Genomic DNA, 16,524 nt, shown 5'->3' on the forward strand with positions numbered 1-16,524 from the left:
CCTGAGTCCTTCGGGAGTAGGGCGGTATAGAAATTCAATAAAATCTAGAATCTAAATCTAATCCAGAGAATGAGTGCTATTCAGAAGTACTAGATTTTATTTGTTATTAGCACTGGTTAGCAGCCACAATAAACTGAATAGAATCACCATTATTCACTGAAAGTAAGTGGAGCCACCATCCTCTTCAAATATGACTTAAGTTATATTTCTCACTTTCTTCTCCCCCCACCCTCAACACTACAGCTATAGTAGCATCATATGTCTTAAATAATTTATTTTACTCATCTGGCTATATGGCATCAATCATCTGAGATATCTCCTTCTTTAGGCCATATACTTACTCCTTACTCCTTCAATACAAGTGTTCTTGTCCTCGTTCTCTCTCTCTCTCCCTCCCTCCCCCCCATATCTTACACACCACACACACACCTACCTAGATACAGTTAAGTTCTTGGATTATGACAATTCATTCAATGATCATTCAAAGTTATGAAAGTCATGTTAGTGAGGGAGACTTAGTGAAGGAGACTTATGACTAGTCCATGAAGTTGTAGGTGCTGCAGCACCCCCACAATCACATCATCATGATTTTGGTACTGGCAACTGGCTCACATTTACACAGTTGCAGCATTCTACGATCACGTGACCTTTTCTGCTGGCTTCGCACAAGCAAAGTTAATGGGGAAACCAGCAGGAGCTTGCAGTTTGCAAACCATTCCCACTTCCACCACTCATCAAACTGTCTGTGGCACGCATCCAATGCTCCCTTGTCCACCTGACCACATTCCATAGCATCAGCCCACAGCATCTGTCCACATACACTTCATACCACCTTAATGATCTGCAGAGTCCTGGTTATGACAATAACCAGGATTGCCATCACTAAGCAATACCATCACATGACATTGTGCTTTACAGCCACTCTTCTCCTTTCTCTCCTCCTTGTACATATTCCACTTATCCAAGTGGCATGAATCCTCTCATGGACTACAGTAGTAAAAAATAGTAAATGTCAATATTATCAAACTGAATAAGTATCCATTATAGACATTTCTGAGTCTTGTTTTATGTTCAGAAGCTACTTAAGACACTTTTTAAGTGTTTACTTGTTCGCTGTAATTCATGTCTCTATTACATGGGGGCAAGCTGCTTATGACTGGCTTTTTCATCCTGTTCAAGTGAACATTCCCCCCACTCCAAAAAAATCATCTATCAGCAGAGATTTATTTTGATGCCCTAAAAGTCCATGAAATGCTTATCAAAGAATATATAATTTGTCACTCAAATCAGACTCAGTGCCAAAGGACTTGAAGGTACCCCATTAGATCTTTTCCCTGGCACCTGTAACCATTTTAAACAGCATTTTGCTAACCAAGTTATTAGATTCACAGCTATCAGTGTCCATGCTCATGACTGGTGTGAAATCTAGCTTTTAGCTGCAGCATCCCAGTTTTTAATTTAGTTTAATAGGATGGTGCCACCATGTGAATGGTATTTTGCAAATATGATTTTGTTTGCAACAGCTAAACACTGCCGAGGGTGCAGGAATTTAGTCTAGTCAATCTCTGTTCTTCTTTTAAAAATGGCCAAAATAGTTTAAAAACTACTCACATTACAGCACTGGTGAGGAAGATAATGTGAAGCCTCCCATAGGTTGAGCTTGACTCCTGATTACATATTTTAACCCATTAAGACAAGCCTGTCCAATTCATGCCAGCAGAGAGGGCCTACTACATATCCTTTTGGTCAAAGAATTCTATTGGGATCTAGAAGAAGAGACTTCTCTGCTGTTAGCGCTCACTCTTTGAAACACCCTACCTTTGAGAGAAAAATTTTCTTATCCTTCTGTAGGAACTTGAAGACCCGGCTCTGCCAATTGGCCTGGGGACAAAAGTGGGAATTCCACACTAGGAAGTGATTTCTGGATTGATAGCTTCTACTTCCCCTTCACTCTCTGCTCTCCACCCATCCATCTTTTTATTATCATATTGATGTACTCTTGTTGTTTTCTTTTTCATTGTTTATTTTATTATTCTATTATTTTTCTTTTGTTTTTGTTCATCTTCTTTTAATTTGTTCATGTTTATTATTGTAAGCCCCCTAGAATAGGCAGAAAATAATTTTAATGAATAATCTATGTTCCAGCAGATGTATTGGTTCAACTGCACAATAGTTGTGCAGCTGAACCAATACATAATTGATAGTTAGTTGAAGAGCCTTGCCCTTTGCAGCATTCAATTAACTTTTTCCATCATAATACGTATGCAGATCACCAAACTCCAGAATAAATCCCTATTAGTCTTTTCAACTTCAAAACTGAGTGCAAAATATTAAGCCAGACTTTTCCCACCAGTAACAGAAAGAAAATATACAATATGGGGCCTCCAGAATTATGCACAATGTTATAAAGAGGGTCCTGAGGGGCACAGAGAGTGCCCATCTACAGTATAGAGTGACTGAGGGTCAGACTACACTGACATGATAATTTCTAGTAATTCCTAGAATGGAATTGAACTGCCTTTAATGTATCCAACTTTTAAAATGTAATTTGTGATTTTAACTTTGAACTATTTACTCTGATTTATTATATCATTAACACTTTATTACAAATAACTGATTGTAAAATGCTGAGAACAATAAGAAACAAAAGCAAATATAGTACAGGAATGGATATTAAGTAAAAAATATATGTTTTAATATCTACCAAAAATTCTAGTTAATTCCTCAGCAGCATAGTGACGTTTATTTAATATTTATACTGAAAATTATTCTGAATATTTATACTGTTCACCCAGGCCTTTTAGATTTTGTGACATTGTTTTTCTTTATTCCAATCAATTTTTTGTCACCCTTTGCATCTTAACTTTTTATTCTTGTCTGTTATTATATTTTTGTCATTTTAATGTTTTTATTTTTAAATGTCCAGAGTCATTAGTTGTGTTACATATCAATTTAAATAATAATTATAATAATTTCATTTGCCAACTTATTGAATATTTATTTTGACAAGGTCTTTTATAGAACTCTTTATAAACCTATTAGTTTTAAACATTTTAAATAATCTTTTAAGCTGTATTATAGATATAAAGCAGTGGTGGGTTCCTCCCGCTTCAGCCCGGTTTGGCCGAGCCGGTAGCGGTAACAATATGATGTCACCGAACCAGTTCTCTTTGTTTGGGAGCTGGGCCCTCCTGCCCCCCCCCGCTAGTCTTACATTTTATTTGGCCCCGCCCCAATCTATTCGCTGCCTCCCGAGTCCCAGCTGATTGGCTAGAAGGAAAAAAACTGTTTAAACTCTTGCCGCGGGGCTTCAAAGGGCCGCACTACAGCTGATCAGTGTTAAAAGGCAATGTGGTGGTAGACCAGCGCACTTGAAAAACAAATGGGTAGACCGGTATCTCCAAAAACAAATGGGTAGACCGGTACGGCTCTGCAAGCAATTAAAAGCCTGATAGACCAGTACCTCTGCTAAATCCTAAAGAATTGTCACATGACCATCAAACCACACCCACAAAATAAGCCACACCCACAGAACCAGTAGTAAAAAAAATTAGAACCCACCCCTTGATATACAGTATATTATATATTATTCATGCAAAGCTCCAGATTAGTAATAAATAAAAGAAACCAAATAGATAATTAGAGCAATCAGATAGATCTCTTCACTATTCTTTCCACGATAAGAAGTACTTTCTGGCTTTTTTCTTTGATGATGTTTCACTTCTCATCCAAGAAGCTTCTTCAGCAAAGAAGAAGAGCAGAAGCTTCTTGGAAGCGAAACATCTTCCATGACCTGGATGACTGAGAATCTTCATAGACACATTCAATGGGATTTATGTCTTGGTAAGAATACATAGGTTTGAAGCCGTATATGCTTTTCACTCTTGAAGGGAGTTTAAAATAATAATTTAGTTTGTGGAATCAAGGGCTTATCAGAAGTTCAGTTTAATAAAAACTTGATTCATAAAAACAAATTTATTAAAAAATATTAATTTCACAAACTAAGCATGGGAGCTCAATAAAAAGTATATGAAGCCATGAAAAAGTTCATAAAAATAACAATGAAGCAAGAATATACAAGTATGTTTTATTACAAACAAGAAAAGGAAATAGGGATATTACTGCTCCCCCTTTCTCTCTTAAGGGATAACTACAAATAACTTATTATCACACAGAAGATATTTTATGCTTCCAGATAATTTTAAAGCAATATGCTCTAGTGCAGGGGTCCTCAAACTATGGCCCGCCGAAGCCATTAATCCAGCCCACACGGGACCATGAGGTTGCCCCACCCACATCACCCCGCCCACCCACCGGCCCCCACCCTTCGTCCAAGCGCAGGTCGTACCTTTGCGAGCCCCATGGGCTGAAACTGGAAAGTAAGGCCAAAGTTTTTGGCCAGTAGAGAGCTTCTGGGGGCTGGGGAAGCCAAAGACGGGATGCACGGAGGCACTGGATGGGGAAAATGGCACCCTCCGCCTCAGCTTCTTAGCTCGGGCTTCCTGCATCCAGGGCAGACTCAGGACAGGGATTAACCAGTATGCTCCAAGCGGGCAATCAGCTGCGGTGGCCCTGATGGGTGCCTCGAGAGTAGGTGCCTCGCTTCTGCGGCTTCCAGTGGGTGGGGGGCAATATGGGCGGAGCAGCCTCGCAGTCCCTGACCACCCTCCCCACCCACTGCAGCCACAGCAAGTGAGAATGCAAAAGGAGCAGCAGAAGGAGCGGCATCTACTAAGGTGCAAGTGTCCGGCAGCAGGGACTTCGCAGCTGGCCTCCCAAGAAACAGGCATGGCGCCAGCAGCACTATCACTGGCAGCAGAAAGAATGGGAGGGGGAGGCACGTGATGCAGACCACCAGACATGCATGCTCCATCCATGTGGTTGGGACAGGGCAGGTAGCTGCCCTACGCATCCAGCAGGCCGAATAGCATGCCTCTCCCCTGTGCCTCTGCCTTCGGCTACTGCTGCCACTGCGGCCAAAAAAAGGTGAGGAGGGTGTGGGGCAGCTGCTGCCTACTCCGTCCTGTCTCTTTTGGCTTGCGGTTGGAGAGCAGGTTGCTGCTGGTCATCTCCTTGGCCTCCTCATGGGTCTGGCACCACCGAGGCCACCAGCAGCTCACGCAAGTCCATCAGGCCTCTGCCAGGAGCAACAGGCCCAGGGAAAAAAAGTTCAATCCTCATCAGCACTATTTTTTTTTAATTTTTTTTTAATTTATATGCCGCCCTTCTCCGGAGACTCAGGGCAGCTTACAAGGCGTTAAGCAATAGCCTTCATACTTTTGTATATTTTATACAAAGTCAGCTTATTGCCCCCACAAACCGGGTCCTCATTTTACCTACCTTAGAAAGGATGGAAGGCTGAGTCAACCTTGAGCCTGGTGAGAATTGAACTCGCAGTAATTGCAGGCAGCTGGAAGCTAAATACTACCTTTTTAACAGTAGCATTAGTCTGCTGCCCAAGCCCAGCCGGGATCACGCGCCTTCCCCCTCATCTCTGCTGAGCCTTGGCAGCCAGGGCTCCGGTGGGTATCTGGCTTTCTCCACTTGCGGTGGTCATTTTTTGCCTGTTGGGCCTGGTTGTGCTTTACCACCTCTACTCGGCCTTTCTAGTTGGCCGCTTTACCTTTGGGCTGGGCGGGTCCACCGAGTGGCGGCAGGATTGCCACCTGGAGTTGCTAGGGGTAGAGATCCCCAATGACGTGCCTCCTTCACGGGGGCTGCTCAGCAGGGAGAGCTGAGCCCTTTCTTGCAAGAGAGCAGCCCCAGAGTGCTTTTGGGGTACTGCCCAACCAATGCAACTCCTTCAGACAGAGCTCCCAAGGCTGCAATCCCTTCTGTCTTGCAGGAGGCCCCCACCACATCGCCATTCCGAGCTGAGAGTTGCAGCCAAATTCCCTGCTCAGCTGGCATTCCGGGAAGGCGCAGCTTGGGGTAGTGGGACTTCCCTCCACATGAGAGGCCAAGTCGGCAAGGCACTACCCAAACTGGTGCCTGGAGCTCAAAGGCCCTCTTACTTCAGCCTTGGGACAGGCGCTACTTCCTACCCTGCCCACTCCACGTTTCATGGAAGCCCAGCCGGGCACCACGTATTGGGTCTGGTAGCAGATGGGGAAATGCTGCGCCCTCTCCCACTTCCTGCAGGACTCAAGGAATAAATCCTAAATCTTTTTGAGAACAAAACTGTATTTTCAGGTAGGTGCCAGTATTTGGAGCAAATCACAGCTTATTTTCTAGCAGCTACTACAAATCACTTTCTTCCAAAAGGTACACAGACATTGTGAAGTATAACATGAAAGACATAAATAATGGTTTTCTTAAGTAAAGCAGAGTTATATCCCAAAGTATCTTCTATGTACAAATAATGTTTTAATAAAATGTATATGGCTTTTCCTTGTTTCCTTGTTTCATCATGTATTTCTTCTCTAACTTATGCTGTACTTTTTAGCAAAGTTGGGAGATGGTGAGAGGAAAAGTTTGGTATCTATGCTTGAATGGAGGAAAAGCAAATATCACTTCATATTTTCACACCCTAAATGGCTAGTAACTCAAAGTAGCACAATACAGTATCCCATATCTCCTGCCCTCAATGTTTTTAACTGAAAATGCAGTGATTGTATATGTCATAATCTATATACAAATACATGTTTTATAAATCAAGTATATCACCTTTCATAGAGAGATATACAACAGAGAAAGTATCTACTCCTACTTAAAATTAAATTAGAACTGTACATTTTTTATTACCACTTAAAACCAACAATTGAGGAAAATCTCTCTTTAGTCAATAGCTTAAGACAAACTAGTCTTGAATACCAATCTAGGAAGCAACAAAAATGAAACATATGACTATGCCTGGAGATAGACAGTATCAAATTATTCACAGGTTGCCACATAAGGTTACATAAATGCTATGAAGCTGCTGGGTGTGGCTTCATGATCATCTTTACTCATACTGTATACTTGCTTTGTCAGAGCAGAGGAACAACTATCAGTTTAAAGTCAGCTAGAAACTGGGGTCTAGAAATATCCCCTCCAACAATAATGTCTTGAAGTTCCTTCTATATTTGAAACCAGGGGACTATTTTCAGAACAAATTTTCTTCTATATATAAACCAAAGAAAATCAATCCTCTAAGTGTAAGTGTCAGTATTGTAAGCTCTTCCCTTTTCCTTACAGGATACTGTGTATTAGTAGACAGTATTTTGGATACTACTTGCATCAATTCCTAACATTTCTTTTAATTAAATGGAAGGATCTGTTCTGAAAAAGTCAATAAAAGCATATAGCATAAAACAAAAAAATATTAGTCCAAGTAATGTTTGACAAACTTTAAAATGCATCTCTAGTACTTAAATTATGCAATATTACACTTTAAAGAAATTTTTTTATCCTTATTCCCTGCAAATATTTAACACAAATATATTGTCTATGTTTATCTTGTTGCTTTCCCTTACCGAAAAGATAGTTAATTGCAGCCAGTTTTTCATCTGCAGTTTGCAGCAATAATAACCAGCCATTTTGTTTTCACCATGAAAGACTATCAACCAGATATCTTTCTATCTATCTCCTTATTAGAATGTTATATTATTTTTAAAATAACCATTAAAACAACACGTTGCATCAAACAATTTACATTAAACAATTTAGACTGTTTCAAAAATAGCTACAAATATGCACTTAATTGCACAACCATCCATGCATATAACAGCAGATTCTGTAACATAATGGATTTTTATTCTATGACTCCAAAACAAAATCTACTGCTGCATAAAGTATTAAACATATAGTTTAAAATATTCTAAATAAATATGTTCATGTATTTAGTAAAGTAGTATATTTTATTGCTTCAGCTGCCTTATAATAAATATGTCAAGGCCAACACACATTTTCCTCCACCTGTTCAGACTGCAATAGCTTGCTGTGAGAATGCCAATTAAAAAGGTGTCACTGTTGACAGTCCCTATTTCTTCTCAGTTAATCTATCTCAAACATACATTTACATCCTGTATTTTAAAGACACTATATACATGCACATACTTGTTTATAAAATAGCATGGCAACACAGAAATATATGAAATATCAGCAGTACATAATGAAGAAAAAGCATCTCTGAATTCAGCTTAAATGTAGTACAGTCTACAATAGAGAAAGTCATTGCAAAGCATTGATATTTTAGAGGCTAAAAGAAATATGTCTTTCTTACAAATGATTGAAGTTTGAAAGGAATTATTATAGATTCGATCATAGTACAGTACTCAATTTCATCTGCAACGTATCATAAGAATTACATAACATTTTGGAGACACTAAGGTATTCAGAAGTTATCACATGGCACAGCCTTAATAATTAGAACAAATATAAGCCATTCAGAGGAATTATATGTTGCTTCAAGTAATAATATTCATCTAAACCTAGAACAGAGATATGACACTGACAATTCTGTCAAAAATAGTCTGTGATTTAAATTTAAGGGACTGGAAGTGTCTTCCTCTGTTTGAAATAAATGGATGAGTTAATAAGACTAATATTCTGTATTAATAAATTCAAATATACTGCCCACATAATACCATGCAGGATCAAATTTCTAGATATAGGATGGAACCTTGTGATATGTGGTGTTGAAATGAAAAAAGCATTAATAATTTTTAATATAAAAATCCAATAAACTAGCCTGTAACAAAAATGTTCTTTGAAAAATTACATTTTCATCTCTGACATGACTAATTTTTTATTCCACCAATAGTTCATTGCACAAAAACATAATTAATCTTAGATATTATACAAGTTAAGGTGCAGTACATTACTATAAGCAAAATTCAAGTGTCTGCATTCCTTTTCCTCCCATCGCTATGCCTTATGACACAGCACTGCTGAAATCATTCTTATTCAATTATGTATGTACAAACTTGGATCATAAGCTGAAGATTCCACAATCTGCTACATTCAAAATACAATTAATTAGCATTTCAGACAGTTTAGCTATCTTTTTCTTGCACATTACACTTACTAGCATCTATTAATGCTTGTGAGGTATGCTGAAATCGGAAGCTCAGAAAAATCCACATTTAAATCCAATGTTAAAATTCTTTTTCTATTGACTTTCTTAATTGTAACTTTACAGGCTGCTGTAAATTTTTGTATGTTTTACAGCTTTTGAAAATATGTGTTTTGAGCAAAAACATAAAGCTGGATCTGGTTATATTTCTTTCATCAAACATAATTAATAAACACTAAACAAGTGTCAAACAAATGTCGAGCATTTGGAATGCAAACCTGATATTGCAGCTGTTAAAAATAGCTACAGCATTCACTCTTCGGGATTGCTGTGTCCTTCCTTGGCTAATTCAACAGAAAATCCTTCACTATTCACATTATGATAAAATTAAATTCTATTTCTTTCACCTCTTCTTATCTTACATACATCTCAAAAAAATTGTGATTGGAAGCATAACAATTTATAAAAATGATATTGCATGCTTATAGTCTTTCTTTTAAAACATGCTAGATAAATTATCCAAAACATACTCTTACATGTTTTATAAGTAGCATGCCGATCTATTGTACATAATCAAGATATTGTCAGTATACCTTGTCACAATATTGTCACAAAATTCAAGATTAGAAAAAGACAGTATTGCTAGGATTATTTTTGGTTAACATTATAAATGAAAAAGTCTTACACTCCCTCTTTCTGTTGCAGCTAAATAAAACCATTCACCTACCTCTGCTGCATACTGATGGTTATTGTTTCCTAAGGAAGCTTCAAACATGCTGCACCATTTTGCCTGTCTCATGGATGGTGCAGAAGCTGGCAGGGCAGCAGACAGAGGAGTATACTGGAGTCAGCAAATGTCAGTGATAGCCTCATACTGCAGTCTATGCATTAAACACACTGAAACCTACAGGTGCCTACGTAGAGCCATACAGCTGCAGGCAGCGCCTTTACGTTTTCTCAGCAGAACGCCTGTGTTCCACTTTCATTCTTCTTTAACCCATTGCATGACAATAAACCAGTATCATCCCTGAGGGCATCTGTAGCAAAATTGTCACATAAAAGATTGCAGGCAGAAAGAAAAGCTTTAAGGCAGCACATTTCCTATAGAAATGACAACACAACTGCATTCACCACAAATCAATTTATTTTATTTGATTATAATCAATCTTTTTTTAAAAAATTTAACATAACCTCCATTGTTAAACCCTTTAGCATTTATAATATACTTGCAAAATAGCTGTCCTTTTGAGAAGATTTAAGGAATGTACAAATTGCAAAATTGTACAGTCTGCATCTTAATGTTCTGCAATAAAATGCAGTATGTTCCAAATAGATATTCTCTGTTTAGGAGCTGAATGGATTATTTTATTTCAGAAAAAGCAGTGCCTAGAGGAGCAACATTTTTCCCCACTGAAGAGAATGGCAGCCATTTACTTGTATTCAGCTCTTTCAGCAGGACAATTAAGAGAGTTTGATGGAATGGAACTCAAATGAGGAATGGAATAAGCAAAGAATAAAGACTATTTCTTTGTAATAGTTTATATTTGGTTTCAAAATAAGATTATGCCTCATAATTTCTTGAGACCCAGTGAATTTCCATTGCTAGTTACAATCTCAAAACTACATCACTAGTTCGTTGTGAGAATAATGCATGCCAGTAATTTATTTATTTACTTATTTAAAACTATTTATAAGTCACTTTGCAGAGCTACAGTACTACCAATTAAAATAATTTGCATAGATTCAATAAATAAATATATCAGAAAAATACCTACTATGGATAAATTTTCAGATAAACAAATCACTTAAAGCATTATAGCTACCTTGTTTCTTTATTCATGTCAGAAGCATCACAATTAAAATAAGCATACTATATAATGTAACTTAAAATAAAAAATACAAGACTAAGATATGTATAAGTTAAATAGATCTTGCCCAGAAACTAGCAAGATTGTGCTCTGTTGCACTGCCATGACTGGGGCACCAAGGGAAGGTATACACGTGTTGTCATCTGTATGTTACCACAATCGCAAAAAGCAGAAGCAACCAGATAGCCCCATTTGTTCAGAGTGTCTCTGAATCATTTTATACCCATGTGCAGTCTATTCAATGATTTCCTTACTTCCAAGCTTTTGTTAGACCCAAGTCCCAGCTCCTCCATTGGTTCCATTCATGTTGGTTCTTTATAGTTTCCCATAGATCTACTCTGCTTTCAAATTCTTCAAATCTTCCGTCAACCTAAGTAAGCTATTGCTGGATTTTAGACTCTCCTGAGCTGGTTGTAGGCCATAGTGTTGTCCAGATATTGGTGATGGGAGTCTTTCTCTGGATACTGCTGCTTATCTGTGAACTTGAAAGCTAGCTTTCAACGCTTATTAAAACCTGTTAAGACCACTCTATGATAGGTGCAAATTTGGGTAAAGTTTCCCAGAAACCTCTCATAATGTAACTAACATTGTATTTTTATTGTAACTTAAGATAGTCCCCATTAAAACAACTAAGAGTCTTTGATTATTAAGACAGATTCCTAAACATCTCTTTGCTTTAAGCTCAAATTCAATGATCCATCTGCAACAATAATTTGGCCTTTTCATTCCCATTCCTAAATGACAGTTGTTGGTCTAAATTCTCTTTATTCATGCTTTGAGAAATTCTAAATACTAATAAAACCTGTCATAAACAACGAGAACTACAAATTCTTTACATGTATTAATTAGTTTCATTTAACATTCTTAATTTCTCTAAAAGCCTCCCTTTATTACAATCATCTTTACTTTATTTTATTTTTAATCACATTATCTTCATTTCCTCGTCTGCAAACATAAATTTCCTTCTATTTTTCCAAGTTTTTAATTTTATTCTCCATAAATCCAATTAAATCTCTTTTCATATTTTTATTCCGGATATAATGTATCAAATCTCTTTCTTTTAAGGCTGGGCTTAATCCTTCTTCTATTCCTGCGCCAACATTCAAATTATTATTTGTTCAACTGTAGGAGTTCCATTGTAGATTCCTTTTTTCACCCAAGTCCAGCTGCTTGCAGTCAGGAAAGAAAAATCCTCCTCCACAGTTCAGCATTTTTTTCTTCTGTAGAGCTCAAAGTTCTCATAACAAAGGGAGGTTACAAAGTTCCTCTTTACGCCAGATGGTGCCTCTCTATAATCCACATTTCCCATTAGTCATGCAAGACTCCATTTTATTTCTTATTATATAACCATCCACTTTATTTTCTTCTTTTAGTTAAAAAAGTATCAAATCTTCTTTTTTCCCCCCCTTAGTCCAATTCAAACTTCTAAAGTGTTTAGTCCTTTTACCATATCTCTAAATTAAATCTCTTAGTTCTGTTCCAAAATTAGTTGTTTCTCAGATCTTTGTTCTTTAAAGTTACAGTTTAAAAATTTTCCAAAGCCCCTTTGTTGCTTAGCCGCTGTTTTAGGCTAGGGGTCTTCTAGTTACTAATATAGCTCCAAACGTTGTTACAAGCCTGGGCTGTTGTCACTTACCCGGCTTCAAAAGGCTCCATTTTACTTCGCTTTCCTCCAGCACTTTTCTTGCCTTGTTGTCCCAGCTTCGTGGCAGCCACCATGGCTGCCGCCACCACCCCCCGCCACCACCGACTCACAGAGGGTTCCTGCTGACTTCCGAGAAACTTGCCTGTTCCTCTCGGTCTTCCAATGCACCCCTCTTCTTCCCCCGTCCCTGCAGGACAGGTTCAGTCCGCAGACCCATCGGCGGTGGTTCGGCAGCCAGGGTTTTTTCAGGACTCATCAGAGCCCGCTATTTCCCTGACTGTCTCGCCGCGACGCCAACTGGAAGTTCGAAGATCTACAATACTCCTCAATGCAGCCAAAACCAGATTAAAATGCAATTGGGTGATATTTGAAACATTAAAATAAAATAAAACATAGATATTACATTTTAAAACTGAAAAGTAAATAGAGCCCCATGTGATAGGAATTCCCTCTCAGTCTAAGCAGCAACCCCCAATCAACCTCGTTGCTACAGTTAAACTGAGACATGAGTTTGTGCCTTTGGGTTGAGAATACCCATAATCTAACACAGTTTAACAGATTAACAGAGTTGGAAGGGATTTTATAGATCATCTAGTCCACCCACACCCACCCTGCTCAAGCAGGAGACTCTACACCATTCCTGACAAATGGCAGTTCAATCTTTTCTTGAAAGTCTCAAGTGATGAAGCTCCCACAATTTCCGAAGGCAAGTTGTTCCATTGGTTGATTGTTCTGTCAGAAAGTTCCTCCTCATTTCTAGGTTGAATCTCTCCTTGGTCAGTTTCCATCCATTATTCCTTGTCTGACCTTCAGGTGCTTTGGAAAAGAGCTTGACTCTCCCTCTTCTCTGTGGCAGCCCTCAAGTATTGGAAGACAGCTATCATGTCTCCCCTGGTCCTTCTCTTCACTAGATTAGCCATGCCCAGTTCATGTAACCATTCTTCATATGTTTTAGTTTCCAGTCCCCTAATCATCCTGGTTGCTCTCCTCTGCACTTTTTCTAGAGTCTCAACATCTTTTTTGAGATGGATGCTGGATGCAGTACTCTAGTTGTGGTCTTACTAGGGCTTTATAGAGTGGTATTAGTACCTCACTTGATCTAGATTGTATCCCACCGTTAATGCAATTTAGGATTGCGTTGGCTTTTTTAGCTGCCGCTGCACACTGCTGGCTCCTATTTAGCTGATTGTCCACTAAGACTCCAAGATCCCTCTCACAGTCACTGCTATTAAACCTGGTTTCCCCCAGTTTATATATGTGCTTTTGGTTTTTCTTACCTAAGTGTAAGACTTTACTTTTCTCTACATTGAATTTCATTTTGTTAGATAGGGCCCAGTATTCAAGTCTGTCAAGATCCATCTGGATCTTGAGACTATCTTCTAGGCTGCTAGCAATTCCTTCCAGCTTAGTATCATCTGCAAATTTGGTGAGTTCCCCTTCCATTCCCACATCTAAGTCATTTATGAAGATATTGAAGAATACTGGGCCTAAGACGGAACCTTGTGGCAACCCACTGCTTACTTCTCTCCATATAGACTTAGACCCAATAAGGACTACTCGTTGAGTACGGTTTGTCAGCCAGTTCCAAATCCATCTGGTAGTGAAGCTATCTATTCCACTTTTTTCTAGTTTACGAAGAAGTAGGTTGTGGTCTACTTTGTCGAATGCCTATGTGGATAATTAAGTTTGTTTTATTAATTTTTGTTTTGAAATAATTAAACCAGTCACATTTTTATGATGATCATACCAAAGGTTGATCCCAGTTGTTTTGTTATGCATGCACAACTGCACTTTCTTTTCAGTGAAGTGGCTGTATATGACAATAATGCAAGATTCCCTCTATGCACACATCACTCATCAAGGCAAATAGACACATAGAGCATGGCCATTAAAAAAGATTTTAAAAAAAATATTAACAACAATTAAAGTGATCCAAATACATATAAATAATTATGTTTAAAGTAAAATACAAAAATATCCAAGTAGTAATTAATGGTAAAAAAAAGAAGGGGGCCTACCAGAAAGCCTTTTTTGTTTGCTTCTCTATTTTTCTTCAAAATTCTTTAAGTACTTTTGTGTTTGTGTGTGTGTGTGTGTGTGTGTGTATTTATTGCATATTTTACTTAACCAACAATTACACATAATTTGCAACCAAAAAATAACATTTTAGAAATAACATTTTAAAAATTACCTTACTGTACTTATGTTGTTGGGGACACAGAAATTAACATTTTATTTAAATGCATTGTTCCATTTCAGTCAAAAGTAATTGTAAGTATTAATTCTGGGTTTAATATTTTCAGATATTTATATTCTGTCTCAATCAACCAAGAGTTCATATAATGTGTGTCTATTAATTTGCACTTCAAATGTTTGTTTTTGGTTTGCTGAGATAGTTTTAATTTCTTTTATAATTTTATGCATTTTTGCTTTGATTTTTGCATTCTTGTATTAACTTAAAAAAGAAATACAGGTAGTCTTTGAGTTATGACTACAATTGAGCCCAACATTTCTCTTGCTAAGTAAAACAGTTGTTAAGTGAATTTTGCCCCATTTTATGACCTTTCTTGCCACAGTTGTAATTGAATCACTGCAATTGTTAAAAGTTAGTCACACAGTTGATAAGTGAATCTGGCTTCCCCATTAACTTCGCTTATCAAAAATTTACAAAAGGTGATTACATGACTCCATAAATATCATAAATATAAGCCAATTGCCAAGCATCTGAGTTTTGATTATGTGTCCATGGGAATGCTGCAATGGTCATAAGTGTGAAAAATCATCATAACTCGTTTTTTCAGTGTTGTGGTAACTTTGAACGGTCACTAAACAAACAGTTTTAAATCAAGGTCTATCTATAATTGGAGGGGATTATACAATATTTGGTTCAAGGGATAATTATCTGATGTTAGTGAGTGGAGTATCAAGCTCATAAACCTGAACGTTTTATCCAATGAAAGATATCTCACAAAATTGTGTGCAATGATGTTTTTAGTGGTAAACAAAATACCTATGCTAAGTCATCAAATTCCATGACTTAGTAGAGTGCAAAGACAAATCAGTAGAACAATTTGAAAAAAGAAGCAAAATCAAGAAACGGCAATCAAATTCTGTGAGTGTAAAATACCAATGCCTCTTTAGTCATTGGTATTTTATATTATATTATATAATATTGGTATTAACCCAGAAATATTGGGTTCATCTCTTTATTGTGCTAAAAGATGCAGAGCTACAGAAATCTTGTGATAGAGTTTGCTGGATAAATGCCCAATGAGATGTTACTTTGAGGTCTGAATATCTTCATTAAGATGAATATTAATCATTGTTTATAGTGAAGAGGGATTATTAATGATGCTATTGTTTTAGAATCAAACTGCATATTGTTCCACACAAACAAGTGCATACCTGTTAGAAGAAGTAGAGAAAGAGAAGGATTGAAGATAGTTTTGCATGTTTCTTCCTTTGGTTTATGAGGGAGGATATGAAGTTAGCCATGAACCCATGAGAAAGATGGGTGGTTTTTAAATATGATATATAAATACATAAATTCCTGCATATAGGTAATAAGTATCCTTTAGAAAAATATGTACAAAAGTCAAACAAAAATGTTCATTATAGAAGTGTGAACAATAAAAAATAAAGGAAGATGAAAGCAATTACCATATTTTTCGGAGTATAAGACACACCTTCCCCCCCCCCTTAAGAGGGTGAAAATTTGGGTGTATCTTATACACCGAATGTAGCCCCGCCCACCTCCACCCTTCGGATGTTTTTGGCCTCCACACATCGCATTTTTGGGCAGTTCCAGGCGGTTCCTTGCTTAATGACTACTCATTCTGCTATTGTTCTAACTTGCAACAGTGGTACTTACAACCAGTTCTCAAAGTTCCAACCATTATAGCTTCCACACTTAGCACCCAGCTCACAATGAGGACATTAGAGAGTTGTGCAGTCACATGATCACCATTTGCAACCTTCTTGGCTTGATTCCTAAAAGCAAAGTAAATAGAGAAGCT

General features: G+C 37.6%; 1 protein-coding gene across 7 annotated transcripts in view; it reads right to left on the bottom strand.

The window, feature by feature from the left end:
• TANC2 (tetratricopeptide repeat, ankyrin repeat and coiled-coil containing 2) overlaps positions 1–16,524 on the bottom strand; it is a 376,797-nt gene that overhangs the window by 246,174 nt on the left and 114,099 nt on the right. Inside the window, exon 1 of one of the 7 annotated variants that reach the window (XM_034416169.3) lies at positions 9,723–9,973. The exons of the other annotated variants lie outside the window; for them this stretch is intronic. The gene's annotated coding sequence lies outside the window, so the exon portion shown is untranslated. Of the gene's footprint in view, positions 1–9,722; positions 9,974–16,524 lie in introns of those variants that run through there. 7 annotated transcript variants of the gene reach the window in all.

The sequence above is a fragment of the Pantherophis guttatus genome, chromosome 4 (assembly GCF_059756535.1).
Source record: "Pantherophis guttatus breed Tessera chromosome 4, ASM5975653v1, whole genome shotgun sequence".
Lineage (NCBI taxonomy): Eukaryota > Metazoa > Chordata > Lepidosauria > Squamata > Colubridae > Pantherophis > Pantherophis guttatus.